The 24,812-nt window shown below is 49.7% G+C and overlaps 1 protein-coding gene across 2 annotated transcripts in view; it reads left to right on the plus strand.

Annotated features, from left to right (window-relative positions):
- Positions 1-24,812, plus strand: part of LOC141172471 (uncharacterized) — a 133,728-nt gene that overhangs the window by 61,174 nt on the left and 47,742 nt on the right. The gene's annotated exons all lie outside the window — the stretch shown is intronic.

Below are 24,812 nucleotides of genomic sequence, written 5' to 3' on the forward strand. Positions count from 1 at the left end.
CAGAAGGCAAGTATAGATTTATTTTTTTATTTTTAACCATTCTTTAGGTCACACTATATAAATCCATGTCGGTTGCATGGATTTATATAGTGTGTCCCAAGTTGTCAAGCACTTTCAGAGTGATGCTAAAATCACTTGGAAAGCGCTTGTCAACCCGCATGCTTAAATGCATGCAAAAACGCTTCACATCCGCATGTCTCTGGCAGGAAAAACGCATGTACAATCCGCATGTACAATCCGCATGCGTTTTTTCTGCCAGGGAGATGCAGAAACGCTCAGGAAAAATCCGGAGCATTTCTGCATCGTGGGCACATAGCCTAAGACTTGGCTTTACTTACAGAGTGGAAAGGGCCTGATCTCCAGAATGAAGAGGTGTAGGAACAAAGGAAAGACTATGTAAAATTCAAGAGAACCACAATAGCTGCATTGGATAGAAAACTGACTTTATTGATGGCAAGTGACAGGTCCCTATTAAGCGAATGGCTGACTGTATATCACGTAGACCTGCCCAATTTTGAGCCCTTTCCTGCTGAGAAATACAATGTCTTATAAATTTAAAGCCAAGAGGAAGTTGTAATATTATGTAGCAGAGAACTGCGACCTGCTGTGGGACTACAACTCCCAACTGGGTTGGCCTGATGATGGATGATGTCCTGTGTGGTACCTTCTTTTAGCTGCACCCCTCTCCACCACATGATTACACCTGCCCTAAAAGTTCGGGAGGTGCCTCTGATGCACCCTTTCAATGGGAATGGCGACCACGCCTTAGGCTAACCTAAAGCCTCATTCAGACAGTGATTTATTTATATATATATATATTATTTTACAGTACAGACCAAAAGTTTGGACACACCTTCCCATTTAAAGATTTTTCTGTATTTCTATGACTATGAAAATTGTACATTCACACTGAAGGCATCAAAACTATGAATTAACACATTTGGAATTATATACTTAACAAAAAAGTGTAAACAACTGAAAATATATCTTATATTCTAGGTTCTTCAAAGTAGCCACCTTTTTGCTTTGATGACTGCTTTGCACACTCTTGGTATTCTCTTGATGAGCTTCAAGAGGTAGTCATCGGAAATGGTCTTCCAACAATCTTGAAGGAGTTCCCAGAGATGCTTAGCACTTGTTGGCCCTTTTGCCTTCACTCTGCGGTCCAGCTCATCCCAAACCATCTCGATTGGGTTCAGGTCTGGTGACTGTGGAGGCCAGGTCATCTGGCGTAGCACCCCATCACTCTCCTTCTTGGTCAAATAGCCCTTACACAGCCTGGAGGTGTGTTTGGGGTCATTGTCCTGTTGAAAAATAAATGATGGTCCAACTAAACGCAAACCGGATGGAATAGCATGCCGCTGCAAGATGCTGTGGTAGCCATGCTGGTTCAGTATGCCTTTAATTTTGAATAAATCCCCAACAGTGTCACCAGCAAAGCACCCCCACACCTTCACACCTCCTCCTCCATGCTTCACGGTGGGAACCAGGCATGTAGAGTTCATCCGTTCACCTTTTCTGTGTCGCACAAAGACACGGTGGTTGCAACCAAAGATCTCAAATTTGGACTCCTCAGACCAAAGCACAGATTTCCACTGGTCTAATGTCCATTCCTTGTGTTCTTTAGCCCAAACAAGTCTCTTCTGCTTGTTGCCTGGCCACTCGTTTTTCTTTACTTGGCTGCTTTTTTCTTGCCATAATACAAATGGCATTATACTGTATATTAACCTACTTTCAAAAAAACTATTATTTACCACACTCAATAAACATGGCATACGCAGATTTGGTTGGAAAAATTTATGGCCACGGCCTTTATTAAAAACTAGATGGTGGCCCGATTCTAAAGCATCGGGTATTCTAGCATATGTCTCTCGACCCTCCTTTATAATGCCCCATGCAGGAAGTCACATCCCCCGTATATAATACCCCATGCATATAATACCCCATGCAGGATGTCACATCCACCGTATATAATACCCCATGCAGGATGTCACATCCCCCCCCTATATGATGCCCCATGCAGGAAGTCACATCCCACTATAGTGCCCCATGCAGGCTGTCACATCCCCCCTATATAATACCCCATGCAGGATGTCACCTCTCCCCCCCCATATAATGCCCCATGCAGGCTGTAACATCCCCCCTATATAATACCCCATGCAGGATGTCACCTCTCCCCCCCCATATAATGCCCCATGCAGGCTGTCACATCCCCCCTATATAATACCCCATGCAGGATGTCACCTCTCCCCCCATATAATGCCCCATGCAGGCTGTCACATCCCCCCCCTATATAATACCCCATGCAGGATGTCACCTCTCCCCCCATATAATGCCCCATGCAGGCTGTCACATCCCCCCCCTATATAATACCCCATGCAGGATGTCACCTCTCCCCCCTTATAATGCCCCATGCAGGCTGTCACATCCCCCCTATATAATGGCCCATGTAGGATGTCACCTCTCGCCCATATAATGCCCCATGTAGGATGTCACCTCTCCCCCCATATAATGGTCCATGTAGGATGTCACCTCTCCCCCCATATAATGCCCCATGCAGGATGTCGCCTCCCCCCCCCCCCCCCCCCCCATATAATGCCCCATGCAGGCTGTCACGTCCCCCTATATAATACCCAATGCAGGATGTCACCTCTCCCCCCATATAATGCCCCATGTAGGATGTCACCTCTCCCCCCCCTCCCCCCATATAATGCCCCATGCAGGATGTCACCTCTCCCCCATATAATGCCCCATGTAGGATGTCACCTCTCCCCCCCCCATATAATGCCCCATGTAGGATGTCACCTCTCCCCCCATATAATGGCCCATGTAGGATGTCACCTCTCCCCCCATATAATGGCCCATGTAGGATGTCGCCTCTCCCCCCATATAATGCCCCATGCAGGATGTCACCTCTCCCCCCCCCCCCATACAATGCCCCATGCAGGCTGTCACATCCCCCCTATATAATACCCCATGCAGGATGTCACCTCTCCCCCCATATAATGCCCCATGTAGGATGTCACCTCTCCCCCATATAATGCCCCATGTAGGATGTCACCTCTCCCCCATATAATGCCCCATGTAGGATGTCACCTCTCCCCCATATAATGCCCCATGTAGGATGTCACCTCTCCCCCCATATAATACCCCATGCAGGTCCCCTATGGCCCCATACAAAAAAAAAAAATCCAATACTCCCCTCCCTTCTCAGCTACTTCTCTGGACTCCAGCGTAGCCGGCATCTTCACCCTGTGCGCTGTGATCGGTCAGGAGAGAGCGCGGTGTAAAGACGTCACCGCGCCCTCTGACCGGAGACGTCAGAGCTGCAGCGGAAGACACAGGAGCTGCTGCGCAGGCACGGGGAGGGGTAAGTATGACGCCGGGGTCCTGATCGAGCGGGGGGAGGGACGGGAGGAGAGGAGAGGGGAGGGGAGGGGTGGGGTGGGGTGGGGTAAGTATGACGCCGGATCGAGTGGGGGGAGGGACGGGAGGAGAGGACAGGGGAGGGGCGTCACACTTGTCCTCGGGAGATAAGCGGCCGTAGCCGCTGATCTCCCGACGATAGCCGCATGTAGGTCAGCGGCGCCTGCGGTTGGGGGACTTGTGCTGTGAGCAGCCGGCTGCATCGCCGCTGACCTCCGTGCCTCACATGAGCCGCTAACGGCCGCCATGTTTTTCTGAAATGCCGCGTCGCTGATTGGCCGCAGCCGGACCAATCAGCGACCCAGGATTTCCAGGACCGACAGAAAGACAGACAGACAGACGGGATAAGACAATTATATAGATAGATAGATAGATTCTTATACTTAAAAAACCATAACCTTAATAAAACTCTTTATAACACCGCAGCATAGCCATAAGCTCAAGCCCGTTTACCTTACCAACCTGCTGTCCATTCAGTCTCCTGAACGACTAACCCCAAACGGCCATCGTGACTAAAAAGACACGTATGGCCCTGCCCCACCAAGAGCCAACTCAACCATTGCTTGTAAATTTAAGTTGAATATGTCAAGACCTACATCAGATAGGTGAACACAATCAACCTGAAAAAGGCCTGGCAATCCTCCTTCCAAATCCACGTGTCTAAATGAAAACCCACCATTTAGTGGCATGAATTTACTCAAAGACCTGTTTAACCTTTTACGTATTTTCTCACAAAACTTCAGCTCCGCTGACCTAACCCACAAAAGCCTGGAAAGAACCTCAGAAAATATAATCTTAACATTATAAAATGACTTTTTTAACTCTAACAAACTCTTCATCTGGAATAACAGGTCAATAGTGCCCAACTTTCCAATGTCGTTTCCTCCTAGGTGCACGATAATGATGTCAGGGGCCGGAGCTCGAATACCCATTAGGGTCACTTGATCCAAAAGACCGTCCCATCTTTGTCCACTAATTCCAAACCAAAAGATTCTCACTTTATCCGAAGACAATGATAAATTTGGCCCGTAGCAGCGCTGTTGCGCCCTCCATTCAGCCCATCGGATAAATGAATGGCCCAAAATCCACACTGTGACACCTAGAAAAACTACAACAGAAAAAACAATAGTGTTAATTATCTCCTAATGTACAACTTATAACATTTCGAATCCCACCTTCCCAATCTCTTAATGACTTCCTCACTCAATCCCAATCTGGCGGCCTCTGTCGCTGCACCAATCCTAAAGGAATGGGTAGAAAAATATCTTTCAGCAGCAGATGGAAGGAAGGGAGACACAGTCATTACTAGTGGGTAGGCGGAGCCCACATAGGATAGAACACCTCAGATTAAAAAAGAGTGTTGTCCGGCCCCTCCAGCTTGGGCTCCTCCTACTCCAGCTCTCCAGTCTAAAATTTGAGGTCACAGAGGATGGTCGCTGCTGGAAGCAGCTCCTCAGAAAATTTTTTTATTTTTATCGGAAAGAGACTTGGACCCCCGTGGTCTTGAGGTCTCAGGGGTCTCAGCGCTGCTGGACCCCCACCCCTCCCTTGGCGGATCTGCATTACCCTTTGAGAGAGGTCCCTGCAGAACCCTGCCGGCCCCGGGGGATGAGGGATGCTTCCCTGGCGGGGACGCAAACCGCGCATCTGGGGTCACTGCGTTCTCCGCCCTGGGGGGAAGATTGGGCACAGCGCCACAAATCCCTGGGGGTCCCTGTGGCGCTCAGCTGGGTGAGTACTCAGCATGTTAATGTGTTTTGAGTGCTTCAGCGGCTGCTGCGGCAGCCGCTGCTACATGTATTCAGGTGGTGACTTGTGTTTTTTTGTCCGCAGGTGGATGCCTGCAGGACATGGAAGCGGGGCAGGAGCGGAGAGCGGAGGAGTCGCGCGCGCTTTTTTTGAAGCCGGCGGGGGGCGTGGCTTCGCGCCTTCCCGGTCTTTCGCGGGCAGGAAGCGCTCTGAGCGCGCGCTTTCTCCTGCCCCTCCTCTTCCGGCTTCTCTCTCCTCACAGCGCGGCGGCCATTACTGAACGGCTTCCATCGGGCTCCTCACTCTCCTCTCCTCCCGACAGACCGAAGGAACACTGCACCGCGGCCAGCTGGGTGAGTCGCTTCTGCCTGTCAGGGCAGAAGCTTAACCCCTCACCCCCTCAGCGCAGGGCACCTTTCTGAGGCACAATAAGGTGGCAGACTGTGCTGTCCTGCAGCTATTACCTCATATAGAGGTTCCTTTTTTTGTCTGGGGCTCGCACATCCTTTTCATTTCACAGAGGTTGTGGGGAGTCTGCGACATTAACCCCTTATTAGGCGGTTATCCCTTAATTGGGGGTCTGCTGGGGTAGCTCTCTCTTTAAGAGCTTTAACCCTTCAGCTTTCTTTTAAGAAACCACACTGTCCTACTTACTGACAGGTTTAACCTGCCATATACTGTGTGAGGGCATGTCAGATCAGGGTCCAGGAGGTGCGGACCGTCTCCCAGGTCCGCTACAGGATCAGTCTCGCGTGTCTGACACGCAGGAGTCCTCGACGGCGTCAAGCGCAGCGGTCGGGGGTTTCGGTGATGGGGCAGTGGTCAAAATGGAGGCCCTCACTCGTTCTATTGATGGCCTGTCTGACCTTCTAGGTTATTGGGTGTCAGCTAGATCCTCTCATGGCAGGAAGCGCCACAGGCCGGTACTGCCCTCCCCGCGCAGCGACTCTGAGATCTCTGTTATGAAGGGTTCCCCTTCAAGCTCAGATGGGGAGATGTCCGATTCGGATAAGGAGGATCGGCAGGGGCACTCTGCCTCTTTTTTTGGGCCGTGCAGAGGCTTTTATTGGAGCCATGAGGGAGGCGTTACAGTTTCCGGAGGAGGTAACTAGACGTCCTGGTAAGTCGGCCCGGATGTTTCAGGAGTCGCATAGGTCGCGTTTGGCATTACCATCTCTGGATGAGCTTAATGGGGCAGTGGAGAAGGAACGCCTGTGTCCAGATAAACGTTTTCAGGGGACACGGTTTTTTGAGGCACTGTATCCGTGTTCCACGGAGTTGATTGATAATTGGATTCCTTCTCCTGAAGTGGATGTCCCTTTATCCCAGCTTAGCAAATCCTCATTACTGCCTGTTAAAGGGAAGGCGAGTCTGCAGGATCCGCTGGACAGAAAAACGGAGATGGCGGCGAAATCCATCTACGAGGCCGCGGGTCATGGATTCAGAGCGGTGCTAGGATCCATGTGTGCTTGTAAAGCTTCCCTAAGCTGGTTGGACCGTCTACGGACGGCGTGGCAGGATGGATCCCCGCTATCCGAGGTAGATGGGCTTTTCAAGTTGTTGGAGGATGCGGCCCGATTTGGCAGTGATGCAGGTTTGGATACCGCGTCACTGCTGTCCAGGGCGCAATCCTCGGCGGTCACAGTCAGAAGAGCACTGTGGCTCAGACAGTGGACCGGGGACGCGGTTTCCAAGCAAGGTTTGCGATCTTTAGCTTACAAGGGTGGTCAGTTATTTGGATCTGTCCTCACGGAGCTGATTGTCAAGGCAAAGGCAAAAGAAGCGGCCTTACCACAGCGAAGAACTGTGGCTTCTGCGTCGGGCAGGCCTAGTGCCGGTAGTAGTCGGCGGCCCTTTCGGTCCAGGGGACGGTCCGGTCAGCCCTCTTGGGGATCGGGTCGTCCCTCTTTTTCAGGAAAAAAGGCTTCTCAGAAATCCCGCACTCCCTGGAAACAGAGCTTCCGTCAAGACAAGCGGGAAGCTGACAAAAAGCCCGCTAAGGCGGACTGACGCCAGGTTTTCACTCGAGGGCTCTCGAGTGGGGGGTCGCCTGCTCCAATTCGAATCGACTTGGGCGTCCCGCGTTTCGGACGCCTGGGTGACGCGGGTTGTGTCAGCAGGCTACTTCATAGTTTCTTTCTCGACCCCCGGACAGGTTTTGCCGATCTCGCATTCCGTCAGAGCCCGAGCTAGTTGCCGCTCTACGGCAGGAGGTCGATTCCCTTCTGCAGAAGGGTGTGGTGGTACCGGTTCCGCCGGAGGTCCGGGGAAGAGGGCTTTATTCAAACCTCTTTGTGGTCCCCAAAAAGGAGGACAAATTTCGCCCCATTCTGGATCTCAAAAGATTGAATCGGCATGTCCGCACCCGGAAATTCCGCATGGAGTCGCTTCGCTCGGTTGTGGCGGCCCTGTCGCAGAACGACTTTTTGGTGTCAATCGACATTCGCGACGCTTATTTGCATGTTCCCGTCGGAAGGGCCCACCAACGCTTCCTTCGTTTTGCCATAGGTCAGGACCATTTCCAGTTTGTGGCCCTACCATTCGGGTTGGCCTCGGCGCCCAGAGTTTTTACAAATTCTGGCACCTCTCATGGCGATCCTTCGAAGACAGGGGGTTACGGTTCTTCCCTACCTGGACGACCTTTTGATTGTGGCGTCCTCAAAGGAGGAGGCGGTGACGGCTCGCAATCTATCCCTTCAGCTCCTGGAGGACTTCGGGTGGCTGGTCAATTGGAAGAAGTCGTCTCTGGAACCGTCGCAGTCAATCCTGTTTTTGGGGATGCATTTCGACACGGTACGAGCAGTGGTGTCCCTGCCTCCAGACAAGCAAGCAAGTCTTCTTCGACATGTACAGGTTATGAAGTCTTCGACAGCAATGTCCCTTCGAAGGTGTATGCGCCTTTTGGGTTTGATGGTGGCGTCAATGGAGGCACTTCCGTTTGCCCAATTTCATTCCAGGACTCTCCAAATGCTCATTCTGAACCGTTGGGATCGATCACAGGCTTCGCTGGATCGCAGTGTCATCATCTCCCACAGGGTGCGAGAGTCTCTAGAATGGTGGTTACGTCCGGAAGCGTTATCCCTGGGGAAGTCCTTCCTCCTTCCGAGGTGGTCGGTCATAACCACCGATGCCAGCCTGTCAGGCTGGGGGGGTGTCTGGAACGATCTCTGGATTCAGGAAGTATGGTCGTCGGAAGAGTCTGTCCTGCCGATCAACATCCTGGAATTGAGGGCGATTTTCCTTTGCCTCCAACACTGGACGGTCCCTTTAAACGGTCTGCCAGTCCGAGTGCAGACAGACAACGCGACGGCGGTCGCATATATCAACCATCAAGGTGGAACGAGGAGCTCCAGGCTCATGATGGAAGTGTCTCGGATCCTGGTATGGGCCGAGGCCAAGGTGCCAGCCATCTCTGCGATTCACATTCCGGGAGTTCAGAATATCACGGCGGACTTCCTCAGTCGCGAGAAGGTGGATCCCGGAGAATGGAGTCTTCACCCAGAAATTTTTGCACAGCTGTGCTCCCGTTGGGGAACTCCTCAAGTGGATTTGATGGCATCAAGGTTCAACACCAAGTTACCGACGTTCATGTCCAGGTACAAGGACCCGAAGGCTGTGGCGGTGGATGCTCTGGTGGCTCCGTGGGACCAATTCGAGCTAATCTATGTGTTTCCGCCGATATCCTTACTTCCTCTGGTGTTGCGTCGGATCAGACTGGAAAGAGTCCCGGCTATGTTAGTAGCCCCAGACTGGCCAAGGAGGACGTGGTTCTCGACGCTGGTGTCGCTTCTGGCTGCGCCTCCACTTCCTCTCCCTCTTCGCCCGGACCTGTTAACCCAAGGGCCCGTTCGTCATCCGGACCTGAAGTCTCTGCGTTTGACGGCGTGGCTCTTGAGACCGAAATCTTGACTCGTCAAGGTTTTTCAGCCGAAGTCATTGCCACTCTGCGAGCTGCCAGGGGTCCTGCCACTACTAGGATTTTTTCCATTCCCAATTTGTTGGCCTTTTTGCAGTATGGCCTGGACAAGGGCTTGGCAGTTAGCACTCTGAGGGGTCAGGTTTCTGCTTTGTCCTTGCTGTTTCGGAAGGCTATTGCCTCGCGTAGGGACGTTCGTTCCTTTTTTCGCGGGGTAACCCGTCAGTTTCCGCCGCGGAAGGCGCTTGTGTCCCCTTGGCGGCTCAATCTGGTCTTGGAGGCTCTTCAACATGGGCCTTTTGAGCCTATGGACTCCGTTAGCCTTTCTTTGCTTTCCTGGAAGGTTGCATTTTTAGTGGCAGTCACCTCTTTGAGAAGGGTTTCTGAACTGGCGGCGCTTTCTTGCTCGCCTCCTTTTCTGGAGTTTCTCCCGGATCGCGTGGTGCTTCGCACACGGGGCGACTTTCTACCTAAGGTGGTGTCACAATTTCATGTTAACCAGGATATTGTGTTGCCCTCGCTCTGTCCGGAACCGAGGAATGCGAAGGAACGGGCCTTGCACTCATTGGATTTAGTGCGGGCTTTGAAGTTCTATTTGTCTATTACTCAAGGTTTTCGGAAATCGGACTCTCTGTTTGTGATTCCAGCAGGTCGTCGGCGTGGTCAACGAGCTTCCAAGGACACTATAGCTCGATGGATTCGGTCGGCCATTTTAGAGGCTTACCGACTCAAGGGCGAATCTTGTCCAATTAAGATTCGAGCTCACTCCACGAGAGCTGTGGGTTCATCGTGGGCTTTTCATCAAGGGGCCTCGGCAGCTCATCTCTGCCGGGCGGCTACCTGGCGCTCCGTCCACACTTTTACAAAGTTTTATAAGGTGGACGTCAGTGCTTCCGCTGATGCAACCTTAGGACGTAGGGTCCTGCAGGCGGCTGTAGTTTAAGTTATCGTTAACTTGTATTTAGCGCTAGTTACGCATTTTTCTAGGTTGTTGGGATTCTGCCTCTGTTGGTTTTTTCCCACCCTTAATTTTTGGACTGCTTTGGGACGTCCCACTAGTAATGACTGTGTCTCCCTTCCTTCCATCTGCTGCTGAAAGACGGATTTTGGTAAGACCTTACCTGTAAAATCCTTTTCAGCGAAGGAAGGAAGGGAGACACAGCACCCTCCCATGGCAGAAGTGTGTTGTTGTGTTTTCAGATGCAGCGTGACCCTTCTCTGATAGCGATTATCTGGGCTGAGGTCGGCGCGCTAAGGCTCTGTTCCAGCATTGCCAGCTCATCGCAGTGGTCAGGTCCAGTGAGTAGTACCTGGGACTGTGTGGTTTTTCTGTTATATGCATAACCTATCTCTTGTTTTTTCTCTGAAGTTCTTCAGAAGGGGTTATGTTGCTCCGCTGGTGATATTTGCTCTTCCTTAGCTTGTGTACGGACTGGAGAGCTGGAGTAGGAGGAGCCCAAGCTGGAGGGGCCGGACAACACTCTTTTTTTAATCTGAGGTGTTCTATCCTATGTGGGCTCCGCCTACCCACTAGTAATGACTGTGTCTCCCTTCCTTCCTTCGCTGAAAAGGATTTTACAGGTAAGGTCTTACCAAAATCCGTCTATCTCCCAACTGCATCACAGGCAAACACTTTTTAAGAATACTCCTAAACTGGAATTGCGTCAGAGGCTCACCAGACCGATGAAGCAGGAACTTCTCTCCATTTGCCGAGCGAATATCCAAGTAGCTCTTCACCCTGCAGACTGGACAGATAGCTGCATCAGAAAAACATTTTAAATGAATACCACAACCTTTACCGGACTGATCTGTCTTTGACCTAGCTATAAAAAGCATTAATGATTTTCTTTCCAACTTCATGTGCTGCCATGACAATCCTTCTGTGCCCTTCTTACTTCTGGGTAACAGCTCACCTATACAAAGAGCTCCAAAAAACATTAAAACGGCTGCTGTGGAAAACAAAATAGCCTCAAATTCATTATAACAACAAGTAAATGCCACTTCACACAGATTTTTTAGCATAGTTGGGGAAATCGGGCACCTTCCATCACGAACAAAATGCTTCCTCTTGTACCCCTTCAATACCTGCTTAATTAAAAAATAATAATTAATTGGACGCTGACCCAGAATTTTAAGAAAGAAAGAAATACCGGATAAATTTTTCCCTATTGTTGAATATGCAAGCCCTTTATCAATACATGTCAACACAAAAGTTAAAGCAGCCTGCTCCGAACACCTGTCAGCTCTCAACCTGCCACCCGCACAGAATTCTGACCACCGCTCCCAAGCCGCCAGGTAACCCTTACAGGTTGAACCCGCTAGTGACCTTTGCAACAATTCCATTATTAGGCCCAGATTATGCCCCAAAAATATCCTGGACAATCCTCTCCTATCCGTTGAGCGTGGGGTGCGAGCCTGAAGAAATCCGAGAACTGTAAATGAGAAAGTGATTCAGCAACTGCACTATATTTATTATCAACTTCTACCGCCTTCAGCCAAATGTTCCTTTTGAGACACAACAGAACTAAATGCCTGAGCAGTCTAACTACTAATTTACATTTACTTGACAAGCAATTCACAGCAAGAACTACTCCTTTCCTACTGGAATGAATGAGAATATTCCTATTAGACCATTGCTCTCCCCAAATCGCTATTGACACCAAAATGGGAAAAACTTCTAACAAAATTATATTATTTAAAACGCCATTTTTTACCCAGGCAGGGTGCCATTTCTCTGCACACCACTTCCCATCCAGATAGACACCAAAACCTAATGAAGAATTTACATCCATATACAACTCCAATTCAACCTCAGCAACAAAGGCAGACCGCCAAATTGATAGGCCATTAAAATACTGCAAAAACTCTAACCAGACTTCTAAATCCTCCTTGACCTCCTTGGTTATGCGCACATGAAACTGCGGGTTCCCAACTCCTGCAATGTGCGCGGACAAGCGTCTACTGAAAACTCTACCCATAGGCATAACTCTAGACGCGAAGGCTAGCAAACCCAAATTGCTTTCTTCTTACTGAATAATGCTAGCAATGCATTCCTACATTTGTCAATCTAAACTAAAGGTAATCGACACTCGCCCCTAACTGTATCTACTAGAATACCTAAATATTCAATACAACTAACCGGATGAATAGTTTTCCCTCTAGCTAGCGGGATACCTACTCCACACAAATTGATTGAAAGATAGCTAACAGCTCACTACAAACATCAGAATCAGCTGGGCCTGCAAAAAGAAAATCGTCCAAGTAATGTAGAAGCTCATCAAGAGAATGCCAAGAGTGTGCAAAGCAGTCATCAAAGCAAAAGGTGGCTACTTTGAAGAACCTAGAATATAAGACATATTTTCAGTTGTTTCACACTTTTTTGTTAAGTATATAATTCCACATGTGTTAATTCATAGTTTTGATGCCTTTAGTGTGAATGTACAATTTTCATAGTTATGAAAATACAGAAAAATCTTTAAATGAGGTGTGTCCAAACTTTTGGTCTGTACTGTGTGTATGTGTATGTATGTATATATATATATATGTGTATATATATATATATATATATATATATATATATATATATATATATATATATATATATATATATATATATATATATATATATATATATATATATATTATATAATTTTTTTTTTTTTCTCGTACGCTAAAAAAAGTCTGCATTTCATCAGTTTTTACCATCAGTATTTGTTTCTTCAGTGATTGATTTTTGTATGGTAGAAAAAAAAAAGTTAAGATTTCCTATCCACTACAGTGTTTAAAAAAACAAAACAAAAAAAAAACCAAAACTGATAGAGCAAAGATGGCATCAGTGTACAATCAGTGATATTTCACTAATTCAGACTTGGACATGTCTGATTTTGATCATGGGTCAGAATTACCTGTGTGTGTATTTTCACGGACACACGGTTGGCAAAAATACACAGACATGTGCCAAGCCCCATAGACTATAATGGGTACATGTTCTATCCATAAAGGCACGGAAGGAACACGTACACAGGGGTGGATTAAGAGTAGCAAGGGCCCCGGGCAGTTTAGAAGGTGCGGGCCTTAATTAATTTGGCACAATATTAGTTATAATATTTTTTTTTAGGCTGTGTGCCCACTGTGCGATTTTTTTTTTTAAGCGTTTCCGCAGCAGCAATTCCGCTGCAGAAACGCTTAAAAACGCTTGGTAGAAGGCCTGCCATGTTCCCCAATGATAATCCGCATGTGCTGTGCACATGCTGCCGAAATTTCCGCTATGGATTATCATTGCGGAAAAATCCGCAGCACTACCAATTATTTTGCGGAAGCGCTGCGCTTTCGCCGCCATTAACTTTCATTGGAACACATGTAATCCGCATCACTGCATCTGTACATGCAGAATCCATGCGTTTCAATGTGCAGATGGTACCCGGGTTTGGAGAAGAGGAGACTCTCCTCCGGACCCGGGTACCATAGAACCTGTAAAAAAAGAATAAAATAAAAAAATAAATATTATACTTACCTTCTGATGGCCCCCGGTGTCTTTATCCGATGCGTCCTGGCTTGCCGGCAGCTCGCGATGGTCTGAAAAGGACCTGCCGTGACGTCATTTAGTCATGTGACTGGTCACGCGACCGCTGACCTCAGCAGGCAATCAGAAGGTATTTATATATTTATTTTTTACCATTCTTTTACGGTCACACTATATAAATCCATGTCGGTTGCATGGATTTATATAGTGTGACCAAGTTGACAAGCACTTTCCAAGTGAAGCTAAAATCGCTTGATAACCCGCATGCGGAAATGCATGTGAAGAACACTTCACATCAGCAAGTCCCTGGCAGGAAAAACGCATGTACAATCCACATGCGTTTTTTCTGCCAGGGAGATGCAGAAACGCTCAAAAAAAATCCGGAGCATTTCTGCATCGTGGGCACATAGCCTTACATTAATTGTATGACTCAATATTGAGCACACGTAGCCATCTATACACAGCAGGGGGCCGCACGGTGCCATCTATACACAGCAGGGGGCCGCACGGCGCCATCTATACACAGCGGGAGGCCGCACAGCGCCATCTATACACAGCGGGAGGCCGCACGGCGCCATCTATACACAGCAGGAGGCCGCACGGCGCCATCTATACACAGCGGGAGGCCGCATGGCGCCATCTATACACAGCGGGAGGCCGCACGGCGCCATCTATACACAGCGGGAGGCCGCACGGCGCCATCTATACACAGCGGTAGGCCGCACGGCGCCATCTATACACAGCAGTAGGCCGCACGGCGCCATCTATACACAGCGGGAGGCCGCAGGGCGCCATCTATACACAGCGGGAGGCTGCAGGGCGCCATCTATACACAGCGGGAGGCCGCACGGCGCCATCTATACTCAGCAGGAGGCCGCACGCAGTCACACACGCACACAAACATATACAGACATATACATACACGCATAAACACATTTGAAACACAAAAATACATATAAACAGACATCGCACAATGATATCTACACACACATATATACATACGCACGCACACACACACACACCATCCCCCGGCTCGGCTCCAGTCTTCCTGCTCTTTTCCGGTGCAGCGGTGCAGGCTGCATGCGCACTGCGTGACGTCACAGCTAGGAGACACGGCCGCGCACAGGGCCGTGTCTCCTAGCAGTGACGCGGCCGGGCCAGCACAGGGAAGTTAACTGCTGCAGTGCTGGCCCTGCCGAAGAAGAAGCAGAATAATCCCCCCACCCCCCCGCCAATGTCTGCCGGTATGTGCCGCGGCGCCGCACATATAATGAGGACTATCTGGCCATGGGCCCCCTGGAGGCTTGGGGCCCCGGGCGGTAGCCCAGATCGTCCTCATTATAATCCGCCTATGCACGTACATTATTCATGGGCTTCTGAATCAGGGCTGTGGAGTCAGTAAGGCAACCCTCCGACTCCAACTCCTCAATTTCCATGACTCTGACTCCGACTCCCTCATACATGGCTCATGTTTAAGTGATAAATTTACTGTAGCACAGATTAATCTCAGCTAAAAGTCTAGACCCTTAGATCAGGAATAGGACAGACATTTATAGGACATTTCATAACTTTCCCAAATTCTTATGAAAAAATATTCCCCACAAACTGCATTGAACTACTGTACCCAATTTATTTTATATTGTCAGTCAGTCCTCTTTATACCGACTCAGATTCCGACTCCACAGCCCTGGTCTGAATGAGGCGCAACTCCCAAATGTCACAGGTTCTAGAACACTGCTGCATGTGTGGACCCTGATACATGGATTTATTGCTATCTTTTTACTTTTGATTGAGCCCCCCTAACCCGTCACCCCGTAGGCGTCCCACCTTCGCTATGACCTGCATAAAAACAACGTAAATACTATGTTAATTGCCTAGATGAGGTCCAATTAACCAACTGCAGACATCTGCGGGGGAATTTCCACTGTGTCAGATATACAATTTACATGCTATTTTTGCTTTCATTTTGCCAAATAATAATCTCATTTTATAATATTTAAATTGTGCACCTTTCGCAAATTGCAAAGGTCATTCTAAAATTCCCCTGGGGGTGTTTGGACTTTTCAGCTTCTACGAACAAACACAGGAAATGTGAGGTCACAGCAGTCGTGTTTTTTAAAAAAATATATTTTTTTAATAAAATTGTCGTCAGTAGGAGTATAGTGACATTTTGTTTTATTTTTATTTTTTTTTTATTTCTGTTTAATCGGGGCAGACTGAGCTTTTAAAGTAATAAAAAAAAAAAAGCAAAAGACAATGTAAGAATATAAAAAAGGACCTTTCCTGCTGATTACACATTAATAAACCATATTTTAGTATCTTGCTTCTAAGCTGAGAGAGAATGAGTTTGTGTTAGAGGCCTAGAGCCTGAGGCTGCACTACTGAGACCTTCATTCTTACAGGTGAAGTACTGCCATTGTATATGTAGAAGTGATTGCATGGCACATGTGAAGGCAGAATAGCCACCATTCCCATTAACTGAAAGGGAGGGAGATGTCAATGTCTAGCTCTAAAGGACCAACTTAATATCTGCTCCCTACTGGGCTTGATGCCACAGGTGCCAACATTGAGGAATTGAGACCCACAACAACATTGCATGTGACACAGACCAGAAGTGTTCATACTGACTCCAGAATATCTCGGTAGTGCCGCCTCAGGCTTTGGCCCGGTTATATCAAGTGATCATATCTCTGTATAAATGTAAAATAGTTAATAAAAAAAAAAAAAAAAAAAATTCTATAAATATTCCCAAAGGTGGACAACTCTTTCAACGTATGTATGTTGGTCAAAAAAAATGTTTACTAATTTTGCTCAGATAGCCTTCTATAACCTGGGTTGAAATGTTTATTGATGACTGCAGAATGAGTTAACTGAGAATCTGTCAGTCAGCTCGTAACCCCTTTTTTTTTTTTTTTTTTTGTTTCCCTCTTGAGATCCTCACCGTTGATTACGTCACATTTTTATTAAAAAGTTTCATAAAAGAAAAAATTGTCCCCAAAGGTTTACAATTCCCTTTTAAAGATCTGTCTCCATGTGAAAAGGGGCCACTTTTTGCTTATTTTAGTTATTGTACTTCTGGGGAGCAGTGGGAATAAAATAAGAGCAAAAAAACAGAACAATTTTTTGAGCTGGTGTCAGATCCTCTTTAAAGGAAAAAAACAAACTAATTTTCCCCTCCCCCATGACAGCACACCTTGAGAGAGGATCCGCCCCACCAAGGACAGGAAACCGTCTGAAATAAAAGGGTGGCACCTCTCCCTCGCTTCAGTTGGTTTCCTGTCCTTGATGGGGAACCTGTCTGGAAGAAAGAAGACTTACCTGGGGCTGTCCCGGTGTGGAAGAGCGGGCACTGGCCTGTGCACCGGGTTCAGTATCCCAGAAGCGCCGTCCGCAGCTTCCCCTAGGGTCTCTGCGCCGAGCGGGGTGCACGCGGTGAGGCAGGCTCTGTCCTCCCAGAGACCGCGGCGCCGTCCTCCCCCTGCAGTGTGGAACGCTTCCGGGTGTGACGCGCCTGACGTCACGGCGCAGGGCACGCTGGGAGCGGCGCGCTGGGTGACGTCAGGAGGCGGCGCCGATCCAAGATGGCGGCGCCCATCGGAGCGTCCCAGGCCGGTTTTTTTTCAACGGAGCTCCGGCCTGAGGAAGGGGGAGGGCCCACAGACCGGAGGAGGCTGGATGGCCCTATATTTAAGGGGGGGGGGAGCTATCCTGGAAGCGTGGTGCGCTTCTGAGACATGGCTGATCCAGATAGCCAGGAGCAGCAGCTTACCCCCCCCACCTCAGCAACAGAAAAAGCAGAGGGATGCATCGTATACAGACAGTTTCTCGAGTAATCGTAGTGGCAGCCGCAGGAGTAAGGCTTCGAGTGCCTCGGGACCATCCAGAATGGAATCATCAGTTCCGCGACAGCCTCCGAATCCGGTACCCGTTTGTGACGTCCGGGGGTGAGTGAGCTTCGTGAATGTCACTGGTTAGTAGCGGGAAGTCTCTTATGTGCTTCCTTTTTTTAGGAGCCTAAGAAGAGTAGTGCCAAGCAAAAGCATAGAATATGTGCCCTTTGCCAAGCTTCTCTCTCAGTAGAGTGGCAGAAACCACTTTGCCAGGACTGTGTGACCAAAACCATAGCTGAGAATTCCCGGGATTTTGCTGCAAATTTAAAGTCCATAGTACATGCAGAAGTTCAGGGGTCCCTGAAAGGGTTCCTTAGAGGGAAGAAAAGACCCCGTAGAGAGGTTTCCTCCGTCTCTGATTCCTCCCAGTCCGAGGAGCAGTGGGATTCATCGTCCTCTTCCTCATCGGGGGGCGGTAGACCCTGCTTCCCCATTGAGAATACAGACAGACTGGTTAGGGCAGTAAGATCAACCATGGGTCTGGAGGAAGAGAGAGCATCTAAATCCCGGGAGGACATCATGTTTGCGGGCTTGGGAGAGAAGAAGAGACGCTCATTTCCGGTTAACAGTAAAATTCAGGGCCTCATTGACCGGGAGTGGAGGAGACCTGAGAGATTAGGGGCTTTACCCTCCTTCTCCAAAAGAAGGTACCCCTTCGAAGAGACGGATGCGGAACCTTGGGATAAGATCCCCAAGGTGGACGGGACTGTAGCTAGGTTATCGAAAAGATCTTCCCTGCCCTTGGAGGACTCTGGCGTCCTAAAAGATGCCCTGGATAAAAGAGCTGACTCCTTCCTGCGCCACACGTGGGAGGCGGTGGCAGGCGGCCTAAAACCAGCGGTGGCTAGCACCTGTGTGGCGAGGTCCTTGATGGTGTGGCTGCAACAGCTGGAAGACCAGCTTAAAGATAAAAAGGTCTCCAGACAGGCAGTACTTGCAGAGCTACCTCTAATACAAACAGCATCGGCCTTCCTGGCCGACTCTTCAGCTGACTCGGTCAGACTGTCAGCTAGGGCAGCGGGACTATCCAACGCAGCCAGGCGGGCCTTGTGGCTCAAAGGTTGCCCAGACGACCTACCTTCGAAACAGAAACTGTGCTCCCTCCCGTGTGATGGTAGACTCCTGTTTGGCCAAAAGTTAGAAGACCTGTTAGAAAAAGCAGGCGATAAAAGCAAAGGGTTCCCGGGATTTTCGGGGGAACCAAGAAGATTTAGTTTTCGGAGGAGAAAATTTAACCGGGGTCGTCCTCCGGGAGACAAAAAGAGATGGGAAGCCAAGTCCAAAAAAGAATTGGGCTACATGTTTGGAGGACCATCCTCGAGTTCGAAGAGATCCTCCCAATGACGCCAGGCTGGAAGTGGGTGGAAGGCTTTCCCACTTTCTTCCAGCTTGGGACGCGATAACAACAAACCCCTGGATTCTGAAAATTATCAGTGGGGGCCTGAAGATACGGTTCAGCCAGACCGCCTGGCGGACCTTTGCGGTTACCCCCCTACGAAAGGTCCAGGAAGAACAATTAGCCCTGGAAACAGAAGTGATAGAGTTAGTAGGAAAGCAGGTCCTTCTCGAAGTACCAGCAACACAGAGAGGTAGGGGGTTTTATTCCCCACTATTTATGATAAAAAAAACAAACGGGTCCTTAAGGACCATCATCAACCTCAGGAGTCTGAACCAAGTAGTAGAAAACCAGAGTTTCAAGATGGAGTCAGTAAGCTCGGCAGTGAAGCTCTTACATCGCAACAGCTTTATGGCTGTAATAGACTTGAAGGACGCATATTATCACGTCCCAATCCACCTGGAGTATCAGAAGTATCTGAGAGTAGCCCTGTTTATTCAGGGGAAGCTGAGGCATTTTCAGTTTGCTGCCCTACCCTTTGGCCTCTCCATTGCCCCGAGAATATTTACGAAACTAATAGCAGAAGTGACAGCCTTCCTACGGATCAAGAATGTAGTGATCGTGCCATATTTAGACGACTTCTTGATAATAGGGAAAACAGAAGCCCACTGCTCCAGTCAGCTCCTAGTGGTCACGGAAGTGTTGCATCAGCTGGGGTGGTTAGTAAATTTCCAAAAATCAAGACTAACCCCCTCCAGGACTCAGACCTTTCTGGGTCTAATCCTAGACTCTCGTCGCCAAACCTGCTTCCTCCCAGGGGACAAAATCTGCAGGTTGATTGCATTAGTCTCGAAGGCCATTCAAGCTCCGGAGATGTCTCTGAGAAAGGCAATGTCCCTCCTGGGTTCTATGACTGCCTGTCTCCCAGCAGTAATGTGGGCCCAGGGGCATATGAGGCGGCTTCAGTGGGAGGTCCTGTCAGCACAGAGGTCCTGCAACGGGCATTTAGAAGGCAGGCTCTCTCTCCCCAGAAGTAGTAGATTCCCTTTCGTGGTGGACAGTCAGGGGAAATCTGACCGCAGGCGTTCAATGGTCCAGACCAGTAGATCAGGTAATTACGACCGACGCAAGTAATTCCGGATGGGGGGGGGTTATCTGGCAGAACTCTCAATACAGGGTCACTGGGCTTACCACGAGAGGGGAGCATCCTCAAACTTAAAGGAGCTTTGGGCAGTAGAAAGATCCCTCGGGGGCTTCCTCCCTCACATCCAAAATCACCATGTCCAGGTCAGGTCCGACAACCGGACAGCAGTAGCCTATGTGAATCACCAAGGAGGGACAAGGTCATTCCCTCTGATGGTGGTGGCAGACAGGATCCTTGGTCTAGCAGAGCGAAACCTCCTATCCCTCAGCACCCTTCACATAAAGGGGATAGAAAACGTGAAAGCAGATTTTCTAAGCCGCCATACCCTAATACAGGGGGAGTGGGGGTTGAACCCGGAGGTCTTCCATCAGATTGTCCAGTTATGGGGGCAGCCAGACATAGACCTGTTCGCCACAAGGGCAAACAGAAAGGTGCAGAGATTTTTCTCCCTAAATCCGGCAGAAAATCCCCATGCCGTAGATGCCCTCCAGATTCCTTGGTGGTTCAGGAAGGCCTATGCCTTTCCGCCATTAGTGATGATTCCAGTAGTGGTGAGGAAGATCCGGGAGGAAGGCGCCAGGGTGATTTTGATAGCCCCTTTTTGGCCCAAGAGGCCTTGGTTCTCTCTGCTTCGGCTAATGTCGGTGTCAGATCCCTGGATTCTACCAGAGAGGCCGGACCTTCTCATGCAGGGACCAGTATTCCATGCCCAGGCCAGGGGGTTCCATCTTTCGGCATGGAATTTGAGAGGTCGCTATTGAGTAGCAAGGGGTTTTCACCAGGCTTAGTTTCTACTTTATTGGGGAGCAGAAAACCAATTACAACTAAGATTTATAGCAGGGTTTGGGGTAAATTCCTAGAGTTTATAGATATCCTGCTATCGAGCAAACCTCCGATCAGGGGGATCCTGGAATTTCTGCAAAAGGGGCGGGACCTGGGTCTAGCTACAGGGACCCTTAAGGTTCAAGTTTCAGCTTTGGGAGCACTCTACAATTGTAATCTGGCTGGGAATAGGTGGATCTCGAGGTTTATCAAGTCCTGTGCCAGAGCCGGACCGGTTAGGTCCATGGGTGTTCCTCCTTGGGACCTGAATTTAGTCTTGAACGCTCTTACTAGTGAACCATTCGAACCCCTACACAAGGTTTCTCCAAAAATTCTCACCCTTAAGACCATCCTCCTAGTGGCCTTAACGTCAGCCCGTAGGGTGGGTGATCTGCAGGCCCTCTCGGTTAATCCTCCTTACACACAAATCTTTGAGGATAGGGTCACCTTGCGGCCAGATCCAGCGTACCTTCCCAAGGTGGTATCTAGATTTCACCGTAGTCAGGAGATTGTGCAACCCTCGTTCTGCAGCAATGCCAAGAACCCAGGGGAAGTCAGGTTCCATAGCCTAGATGTTGGGAGGTCCCTGCTACAGTACATTTACATGACTAGTCTGTGGAGGAAAGACTGTTCTCTGTTCCTGGCCTTTCAAGGGTGTAGGAAAGGTCACGGGGTGTCCAAGGGAGAGCCGTTGCAACCTCCTGGGCAGAGAGAGCAGACGTCTCGATCGAGCAGATATGTAGGGCTGCTACTTGGTCTACACCATCCACCTTCTTTAAGCACTATCGGTTGGATCTATCCTCTTCTGATCTCACCTTTGGGAGAAGGGTACTTCAGGCGGTGGTCCCTCCCTAGGGTGCTCATAAATTCTCCAAAATTCTCTCAAGGTGTGCTGTCATGGGGGAGGGGACAACACCAAGGTTACTTACCGGTAGCCGGTTTTTCCTGAGCCCATGACAGCACCCGTAGTTTCCCCCGCTTATTTTTTCTGTTTCTCACACCCTGGTGTGCACTGTTTGGGGTGGTGTGTATATGTATATTGTGGTGTTGGTTATGTGCCTAACCTGTTTAGGGAGGTCCTCTCAATGCTCTGTAAACAACTGAAGCAAGGGAGAGGTGCCGCCCTTTTATTTCAGACGGTTTCCTGTCCTTGGTGGGGCGGATCCTCTCTCAAGGTGTGCTGTCATGGTGTAGAACGAGCAAAAAAGCTTGTAAAAGAACTTCAACATGACGTTTCAAGGATGGAGCGAGACTGCCATCTACTGGCCAGAGACAGTCAAGCAGAACCAAAATATACAAAGGAAGTTGTAGGGAGGGCAGATTCAGAGGCTGGACCTGATCAGGTGACTTCCAGGAAGGAGTTCAGAGAGATAAGAGGCCAGCGCGCCAAACCTGAGGGGTCTTTGGCGCCAAGCAGCAGAGAGGAGCAGACGTGCTCCCTGCGTCCTGAGAAACCCCTCGTGACAGGCCAAATCCAGAGGCCTGAGAGGTGCTCCAGCCGGGCACCGGTAAAAGCGCTCCGGATCCCTCACAGTTGTGACTCGAGTGCTGTGCCCGCTGACGATACTAGGAACCTGATCGCGGTGCTGAGTGAGTTCGCGGAACCCGACGTCCGCCGACAGACTAGGCCTGGACCCCCCTATCCAAGGCTCGAGAGACTGCCCCCAACAGCCAAGCAGAGAGGAGCTGCATACGTGAGCAGGGCTGTCACTTCCACTGCTCACCCACGGTACCGGGGACAATTGGGTTTAAGTACTCAGGTTGGGAGGGGGACGGTTGGGGCTAAAGTAGCACAACGTGATTTAATTGAATTCATCCGGAAAGAGACTCACGGCCTAGCGGGAATAACCGGTGACCCCCGCTTGGGCCAAATTCACGGTTAAAGAACTTGTGTGGTGCTTCTCATGCTTGAGGGCATCACCTTACTTTAAGAGACTGCGCCTTACTTTGAGAAATTTCGTATTTTTCTGATGTTTCAAACCACTGTTCATTACCCCTGTTGCTAATCCCTTGTTTCAGTATACCTGTTGTATAAAACTGTTTACAAACATCTCTGACTGTTCTTGCCTTGTGTCTCTGTGCGTTGCATTCCGGTACCTGCATTACATTTGCCGTAGTCGGCAGGATGCAACATTCAGACACAGAGATGGCGGATCAGTCTGTGGCTGGGTCCGGCCGGAGCCATATACCCCTGGGGGCTATGCTCAGCCATCTTCCCAAGTTTACAGGGGATGGCATGTCACTTTGGGACTGGGCAGAAAGACTGAGAAGTATGCTACGTATGTATCCCCTTGACCCTCTAGCCCAGGCGGAGCTGGCCCTCCTAACCCTTGATGGAGAGGCCCGACAGACTGTGATGTACCGCCCACCTGGGGACCGTGACACAGTGGATAAAGTGATAAAAATTCTAGAGGACATGCACGGTGACACTACAGATTTGGGACACTTGCGCTTACGGTTGTTTCAGCGGGTCCAAGGGGAAAATGAGACAGTAAATCAGTATGTTAATGCATTACAGGAAGTGACGGCCCATATCACTAAGAAAACTCGAGATGGGAACCGAGGACTGGGACCATTGGATGAGGTGTTGCGTGACCAACTGATTGCTGGCTTGAAAGACCCTTCCCTGAGGCAGATCCTGAAGGAGCGGCTGCGATTGAGCCCTGATATGGGCTTCCTGGAGGTAGGGGCTGAAGCTAGAGTCCTGGAGAGAGAAGTTCCTGTTCTCAAAGCCACAGTTAGAAGTCATGAGGCAATTGCTCCTGGATTCACCAACCAAGAGCCTGATTGGGTACGGGAAATACGTCAGGAAATTCGAGACATTCGGGGTGAGCTGAATTCTATTAGGAAGACTCCTACTGCCCCCTTGCCGACGGACCGTACTGCTCAACGCAGATGCAGACCAGAACGAGAAAGACGTTCCTATCCGGCCCCAGCACGACATGTACCCGACCTATCGGCAGAACGAGGACCGGAGTGCTGGACCTGCGGAGGTAGGGGGCATATCTCCAAAGACTGTCCCAACCGAGAAAGGAGGAGGAGGGGACAGCCATTAAACTAAAATGCCCCACGGTTGTGGAGCATACCGTGGGGTCTCGAGCTTCAGAGAGTAGAAGAGGGAGCTCTGAAGACATTGTCTCCGAGAGGCCCATTATCTGGGCTAAATTCAATGGGCAGCGGATCCGCTGTTTGATGGACACCGGGTCTCAAGTGACCACTATGCCTGAGACGTACTTCCAAAGTCACTTTCCTGAAGTCGCTCGTTCCTGCCGGGAACCCACTGTCAAACTTGTGGCGGCTAATCAACTACCTATCCCAGTAGCGGGAGTAGAATGGATGTCCGTGCGGGCATGTGGAAAGGACCTCGGTCGAAAAGGGATTGTACTGACCACTGGGCCCGGAGGCGATTGGCCCATTGTAACCCTGGGCATGAATGTGCTGAAAGAAGTCGGACAGTTCCTGGCTGAGGGCTGTAGCAAAAACAACTGGACCCGCGCCACTCGAGACCCAGCTAACAAGAGTGTTCCAGCACCTCGTGCTGGTCAGTCAGATTCAAAAGTTGCCCACTACCTTCCAGTACCTTGGTAAGGTATCGATACCGCCCGAAGCCACAATGACACTGCCGGTGGGACAGACTGTACTCACTTTGCCGGTGCTGGCACATGTGTCCTTAGAGGGCGTGGACATTCAAGTTGAACCAATGGAGGGAGAAGAAGCGCCCTCTGGACTCCTGATTGCTCGAACTCTGGCCACCGTGCGGCACGGTCGAGTACCCGTGCGCTGCATCAATTTAAGTGGCACCAGTTTACAGTTGTTGTCCCGACAAGAAGTGGCGCGAGTGTGCGTAATGCCGGAGGCCCTTACTAGAGCTGACGCTATAGGGCTGGCACCTGTGGAAGGAAAGCCATGGACCCTAGAGGTGTCCCTCAATAGCCAGGAACATGGAAGAGAACCGTTGGCTGGACGCCACCTCCTGGAAGAAATGGAAGCTAACCTGACTGAGTTTT

This window comes from Phyllobates terribilis, unplaced genomic scaffold (genome assembly GCF_046119375.1).
Source record: "Phyllobates terribilis strain yellow unplaced genomic scaffold, ASM4611937v1 Scaffold_12__6_contigs__length_324123572, whole genome shotgun sequence".
In the NCBI taxonomy this organism is placed as follows: domain Eukaryota; kingdom Metazoa; phylum Chordata; class Amphibia; order Anura; family Dendrobatidae; genus Phyllobates; species Phyllobates terribilis.